The sequence below is a fragment of the Cynara cardunculus genome (assembly GCF_001531365.2).
Source record: "Cynara cardunculus var. scolymus isolate 2C chromosome LG 5, CcrdV1, whole genome shotgun sequence".
NCBI lineage: Eukaryota > Viridiplantae > Streptophyta > Magnoliopsida > Asterales > Asteraceae > Cynara > Cynara cardunculus.
The window spans coordinates 17702503-17710697 of record NC_037532.1 but is presented as its reverse complement, the minus strand read 5'-3'; positions in this window follow the sequence as shown (position 1 = coordinate 17710697).

The following is an 8195-nucleotide window of genomic DNA, read 5'->3' as shown; positions in this document are numbered from 1 at the left end:
CTATCTCTCGTAGTTAATCATATGACTCTTCATCTAAATCTAAATCAAGAAAATCATTTTTATGTTTTCCAGAGGTAGTTATTGGTTCTAATCTATAAGGTCTATATCCTTCTTTATCTTTTGTAAGAAATGTTTTTTACTCACATACTTTGAGTCTGTATTGAGAATTGTTTTCATTAGAGACACTTTCTTCTTCTTTTTAAGCTTCTGTATTTATTTGAGGAACAAACAACACAGCTTCTGGATTTAGTACTTAATGTTTGATTTGAAGTCAGAATCATTGGATCTAGAAGTACTTGATTCATAAGGTATTTATGTTTATGACTTGAAGGAGCTAAAGTTAAAAAAGTGTTGAATTTTATTTATTTGGTCTTTATTTGAATCATTTGCTAAGTTAGAGGATGACTTATCCTTTCCAGAGATGTTACCATACACCACATTGTTGAACTTATATTTTGAAAGGATATTTCCTTCAGAGGTGTTTACCCTCTTGAATGTAGAAGACTTTTTTAGACATGGAAAGTTTGGTTTTTGAGTAGTTCAAATCGTAAAAGTTGATTCAATGCTTGTTTTCTTGTTTCCTACAAAGGAATCAAGATCAATGAAACCAAGACCTTGTCTATCTATTTGCCAATTTATTTTCTCATATACATCTTGTACATCTTTATATATTTTGATTAAAAATTCATTTGTCATGAGTCTCTGTTGTAACAATTCTCTTCCCTTCTGGATCTTTTTGAGCAACATAATTAAGGTGTCATTTACCAAACGCTTACCCGGGTAAGCGCTTACCAAATCACTTTCTTTACTGGATTAATATGGCAAGGACTAAGAATTATACCCGATAAGAGCAAAGGGAAGAATCAAGAGTCTTACCCGGTAAGTGAGGACGAGGACTCTTACCATGGTTAGCGCTTACCAGGATAAATTGTTGCATACGATGCGTTTTAGTGAATAAAATCTTACCCAATAAGTAAGCGATAGTGTTGAATTTTACCGATAAGTGTTTACCGGGTAAATATTTAGGTAAACAGCCCCTAATTCTTTTAGAATTAGAGGCATTTAGCTGTTTTACTTTTTCTTCCAAATCTTTTGAAATTTTCCTAGTTTTCTCCATAAACTTCTCTTCCTCTATTTTTCTTAGGTTTTCCACTATCTTTTTCTCTTCTTCAACAACCTTATTTTCTTTTGTTAAAAGTTTTGTTTCCCTTTTAAAGAAGTTTGCTTCCTTTTCTACTTTTTTTTCTTTCACTTTTCTCAAATTTTATTTTTTGTTTTAATTCTAGAAAATCCTCAGAGAGTTGACTAACAATCATCTCAAGGTCAGATGTAGAGAATTCAGAGTTAGAACATACCTTTACTTTAGAGTCAGAGATAGAACTTTCAAAGATGGTGTATTCAAAGGTTCTGACCATCATGCATATAAGTCCTTTATCATTTTCTTCTTCAGAGATAGAGTCAAAGATCCAATTCTTTTTTTCATCCATCCAGCACCTCTCTCTGGTGTTATACTTGTAATACTCTACATCTTTGACCAATTTAACTATGCATTCACCTAGGAAGTGGCATGCTTTGCAACATCTGTAGCACTTAGAGGTCTCCGAACCTTTCTTTGACTCTTTCTTCTATTCCTTCTTTTCATCTCTCTGATGATACTTGACAATCTTCTGGTCTAAGGAATTCTTCTAGAATCCCTCTCCTCTGTACTATCTTATGTATTTTTTCTCATAGGGCTTCTTGGAAATTTCCTTGATAATTCTTTGGTAATCAATGCCAAAGATCATGCAATGGCACTCAGGTCACCATCTTCTATATTAGAATCCTCTAGTTCTAACTCTCTCTATATCACCAAGGCTTTACCCGTTCCCTTTCTTCTTGAACTGTTTTTGAATGAGCTTTTCTTTGCTTTTCATTCTCTTATGATACTAGAGCCAGAGGACCTCTCGGAAAGACTTTCTTCTTGTTGAACTCATGTTCCCGTGCAGCTAGAGTCCCGTAGACATCATGAAGCGACCAACTATCCAGATCTTAATTAACTTGTAAGGACATGGATAATTTCTTCCATTCTTCATTCAGACTCTTAAAAAAGTGTATATTGTTTTCTTCTCTAGTTTGAATTATGTCATTTCTTCTACCCTAAATAATAAGTGTATTGAAACGATCATATGTCTTCTGGAGGGGTTCATCAGGAAGGGCAGAAAAGCTGGTGTACTCATTTAGACATTGAGCCCTTCTATTTTTCTTCATTTTGACCCCACCTTCCAATTGATTAGCGAGCTCATCCCAATTCTCTTTAGTGCTTTTTGCATGAATCTAGGGTTTGAAATATTCCATTTGGAATAGCCATGATGAGAAGAAAATTGTTTTGTGATTGGTTTCCACCTTTTCAAATCATCCTTATCCCACGCTTTTTCTTCCTTAGGTGTATAGTATGCAAGAATTTCATCGGTTGTATTTGTAGCAGGTACTCTGGAAACAAAAATTTGTGGAACATAAGGGCCATTTTATATTCTCCATTAACCGGTCCTTCTCTTTTCTCTTTCAAGATTTGGATTAGTGTTTTTTCTAAACCAATTTCCTCTTTTTCAAAAAAAAGTAAAAAAAATTAATAGGATCCAGCTCAAACCACCAAGTAAAAGAATTTGTTCAAACATCCTAGCTCAAGGGTATACACATATCCATTTTGGCACTATTAGATTAGCCCTTACCTTCCATGGTAGGAAAGGTCTTCCAGTGTTCTCCCGTATCGCCTTGGTTGACACCAGATTTGTAGAATACCAACATGCTTGCATAGGTACTATACAAACAACCTTAAACGCAGAAACAGTCTCTGTCACTTCCTATCCAAACTTCAATATGCCTCTCAATGATCCCACACTACATACAACCCTCAAAGCCCATATAYAGATAGGTGGAACTGCCCAAGTTAACACCTTCCAGGCAACATTTCACTATCAAATGGCATATAGGGTCCAAAAGACATCATGATTCCAGAACAGGAACATGCACGAGACATCTTGCTTATTGATGTCAATTCAAGTGCCAATCCAACATGCACATATGTTCCAAGATAGTTATCCAGAGAAGAGTTGCTCAAACTTCTACCAGAAAAATGGGTAACCAATTACGAGAAGATCCATCAAACCCATGTCCAAACAAACACGGCTCCAGATTTCATCTGACATGAAAATGGAATGGTTGAAGTCAAATTCTCGAACAGATAAACAAAGACGAACATATTTCCAACCATCGGCATGATCCAACCATTAGAATCATCAACATCGCTGCAAAAAGACCAACATTGTTGGTACGATGTATGCAACTACCAAGATTGCTTGGACGAAGCACACAAAGTTGATTACGATGAAAATATTCCCCAAAAGGGTTTTCAACGAAAGCTAAAGAAGAGATATGAGGCAGGAGATCCTGCTGTTGGACTCCTAGGTGAACCATCAGGCAAGTTCGATTACTATGTTTACTATGGAAACTCACCCTCTAGACCAAACCCAACCCTCAAGCCCTGTCATACCTCACCTTCTCATAAACACCCCAACTAGTCCCAAGATGAATGTTGTGTTATAACACCAACAACCCCATCTGAGTACCAGGAAGAATTTCCACCACCGAATCTTTTCGAACATTCCCACCAAAGAACGAGGCATGATTGGAAGATCAGAACTCCTACAACCATAAGTTCCTCTGGAAACCCCAACACCATTAGTCATGTTGAAGCCACTCTAAACAGGCAGAGTGAAAATGTTGTTGCCCAAAACAAAGTTCTCAAAACCATTTTGGCACAACAGACAAAGTTGACAAAGACACAAGAGGTTCTTACAACAAAAGTGCAGACTCTCGAATGTATGATCACAGAGATCAGGTTCAAGATACAAGGACTCGACAATGAGCTTATCCAAATAGTTCATAATAGTCCTTCGCCAACCTCCAATTCTCTCACCCAAAAAGAATCGTAAATGAAGTTCTTAAAAGCTCAGCTTACGGATCTTGAGAGACAGCACAAACAAAAACGATTATCAACCCTGATTGAAGATCCATGGAGGTTACCTTCCACTCCCTATATTGAAACTGCATTTGATCCACAACCACTTCCCTCGTCAACATTCATCCAGACATCTCCGTCAGTAATGTTATGGTCCTCAGAAAAGTAAAAAAGGACAAACAAACCTACTTTGTTTCCTGCCAGATCTCAACAAGCTATAGAAAGAACCGAGATAGCCTCCTCTAGTGGAACGAAGGTACTCACAGAAGACACGTCTATGGTTGCCTCCTCAAGGCCACCCGGAGTCTTACCAATAGAAGAAATAAAACTTATTTCTTCTTTCTTACAGTCTTTGACCCAAACAAATACCCCTTCGGCATCCATTGTTGTTGTTGCACCAATCATCTCTTCCTCCACAAATGAAGAAGGTGATTTTTACCCAACAGAAGCATTCGAACACATGTTCATGACAAAGCCAAAAACCGGGTATCTTGTTGATTCAGAAGTAGAAGAAGGACCCAGTGACACTGGTTCAGAAACAACACCCTAAAGACGGGCCAAAGTTCCAAAAGGTGATACTAAACAGCAGTTCACCTTTGATGACTTTCCCCATCAAGATGGATGGACAAAAGCATTGAAATGCAAACATGGTGTAGTGCAGAACTCCAATACTATGATATTGACATAGTAGTTAAAAGATTCATAACCAGGTGCCAAGGTCGCCTCAGAGATTGGTACTTGAGTCTTGGAGAGTATCGTCAACTACAAATCCAGCAATCTCAGTCTCTCGAAGAACTCATACATAAAATCTATGTTGAGTTTATAAGCAATCCAATAGAGCACACTACCCATGCAAGAGAAGAGTTTTTGAAAATGACGTGTTGTTCATATCAGAAAAAGGATCTTGAGAGACATTATGATTGCATGTCCCAAAGATTTCATTGTCTAGATTGACCAGATGATGTGAATCTCAAGAAAGTATTCTTAAACTCCTTTCCAGAAACTCTAGAAAATGATTCATTTTAGATTCTTAGAGCTGAAAGGAATCATAGTTGCTCAAGCCTTAATAGGAGAACTTTATCAGCTAGTAATGAATGCACTCGCTAAGCTCTGCAATCCGAGAAACTTCTTTTCTGATCTCAAGAAGACAAGCAAAACCCTTCGTACAGCTTGTGATGACAAGTATTTACGAATAAAATGCAAAGAGAGTTCTTCTTGCGATTGTTCCCATAAAAAGAAGATGTCATATTCGGGTGAAAGAAGAAAGCTTTTTGTCTTACAAAACGGTCAGAACAAAAGATGGAAATTCCTGAAACAAAAACCACAACGGGGTCAAAACACTCATAGGTGCTACATATGCAACTAGAAAGGGCACTTTGCAAGAGATTGTAAAGACAAGAGAAAATCTTAAGCGTTGATTTAGACTCTCAACTAAATTGAGCCGGTCGACATCTTAGATCTGGAATCTCTCTATTCTCTTGATGATGAACTTAATGACCAGTCATTATGTTCAATTGCCTATTTAGATTCTTCATATGAATAATCCGAAACTGAATTTTCAGAGTACCATCCGGACATCGAAGTTTTCATGATAAAACCTCTCCTAGTTTTTCAAGCAAGCCATCTTCCTCTCCCACACGTTTGAAACTTTGTCCCACATGTTTTACCTGTACAAAAATCACAGCCAGTTTCTTTAGCCAAAGTCCACCTTCTCACCACAACATATGCCAAGCCTATCTCGGTTGTCGCCTTTTTTTTATACTAGGTCTTCTATTTCAATATTAAATCTCAATATCTTACCCAGCAGCTACTAGAGACTACATCACCAACACTTTCTTGCAGCCAATGGTGATACTTTTGTCATTAACAAAATCAGTATCCCAGTATACATCCGACTCTTTCCTAAATGTGTAGATAAACAAAGATTATTAGGATCCAGTTCGCATGGCAAGGACCTTCTGATCGGTTTTGACATACTTCATACACTACCAAGATTGAGGTATGCAGTACTGGGTCTATGCTACAAGAGTTTCCTAAATCCATGGAGCCCTATTTCATGACTCTATATGGCATTAGACATCACTATTGATAGTCTCAAACACCAGATTATTCGAACTTCTTGTGCCTCCAATCACACAAAAATTTTAAAGAAAAGTGGATCTCCACTATGGTTAAATCCTTCGTTTTTTGTTACACTCCTATTCAAACAAAACGAAGATGATAACCCCACAAGAGCAAGTCATCCGGGCATGAATCCAGATCACTACCAGCTTGCAACCCAGGAGTGTTAACTGATAAGCTAGGATCTCATAGACTCAACTACATCACCATGGGTATGTGAAGAATTCTATTTCAACAAGAGGAGTGAACAAGTTCGTGGCAAGCTTAGGCTAGTCATAAATTATCAACCCCGCAACCAGTTTTTGGCTGATGACAAATTCCCTCTACCACAGAAGAAGTCATTGTTCCAGTCTCTCGCAGATGCAAAGGTCTTATCAAAATTTGATCCCAAAGCTGGTTTTTGGCAATTAGGGTTAAGTCCTGATGATAGACCAAAAACTACCTTCTGCATCCCAGACCATCACTAGCAGTGAAAAGTAATGTCGTTCGATTTAAAAAATGCTCCATCTGTCTTCCAAAAGGCAATGATAAAGATTTCTGAACTAATACTCAGCAACACTCTGGTATACATCGATGACATCCTTCTGTTCTCACCAGATTTAAAATCTCACATAGATTTACTTACCACGTTTCATTCCATTGTCAAGGAACATGGGATCATGTTATCCGAAAAAAAGATGGAAATCGGAGTAAATTCTATTGATTTTCTTGGTATAAAAATATCTTATGGACAATACCAACCGTAGCCTCACATTGCGCAAGAACTGTGCAAGTTCCCAACAATATTGATGTCACAAAAAGAAATTCAACAATTTCTTGGGCTGGTAATTTATATGGCAGATTTTTTGTCTAAATTATCGAGCCACACTGTGCATTTATTCCCCATGCTGAAAAAAAGTCCGCCCCTTGGGGTAAGAAACAAACTTTAGCTATAGAAGGAATAAAGCAACTGGCTGATGTGATGCCTCCTTTAAAGATTCCTACTGTTTCTAACAAAAGGGTCTTCCAGATAGACGCAAGTGATGAGTATTAGGGGGCAGTCCTAATAGTTCCAGACAAAACTGGTGTCAGAACAATTTGTGGATACAAAATCGACACGTTCAAAGAATCAGAGCAACACTACAACTCTACCTTCAAAGATATCTTAGCTGTCAAAAGGGGAACAGAAAGATTTCAATTCCATCTAATCCGTCACGATTTCCATATTGAAATGGATATGTCTTCCTTCCCATGCATGCTCCATTTCAAAAGAAAGATACTCCCAGAAGCCCAACTTTTGAGGTGGGCAAATTGGTTCTATCAATGAATATTCACTGTGAAACACATCAAGGGGTCAGAAAATATTCTACATAATTTATGTACAGACCAAAGGGCTATAAATATGATGTTCCAAAAGACATCCAGACAATCCACAAACCCAAGGTTCTTCCAATGGTGTTTCCTATAGAGAAAACAAGCTCTTCCAGCTCGTCTATTCCAAACACTTCTCAACCTCCACATCAGGTCGATCCAGCTAAAGGTATCACAACTCCACCACAAGTCCTACCAAATGAAATAACAAAAACAATTGCTGACATCACCTTAAGAGAAAGGTCCTAGTTGAATTACAAAACTTTCTTCACTATCACACTAAAGAAGCATGGCATGTTCATGAGAAACTGTTGATTCTCTCTCTCAGTGATTTGATGATAATCCCTTTTTTCCTTTCGATGTATTTTGTTTCTGTACTTTCAGTTCCAGCGATCAATACACTGAGCATGTTCAGTGATCACTGAAGAACTCGCATTGTAATTCATTCAGAGACAACGATACTTCAAGAAAACAACACTAACACCAAAGATCCTTCAGCAAACATCGAAGACTGAAACTGAATATTAGAGACTGGCGCGTACGTGATCTGAAGCGGTATTCAGTGATTACAAACCTGTCTAGCTATGTGTGAAGATTGCTCTAGCTTCAGCGAATAATGATGAGACCTTTAGGTCATTCCAGTATTCAGCGATCAAAGGAAGCTTGCTTAGCACGATTGTTGTTGTTTTGTCCTTGCACACACAAAAGGACAAACCCATACCCTTAC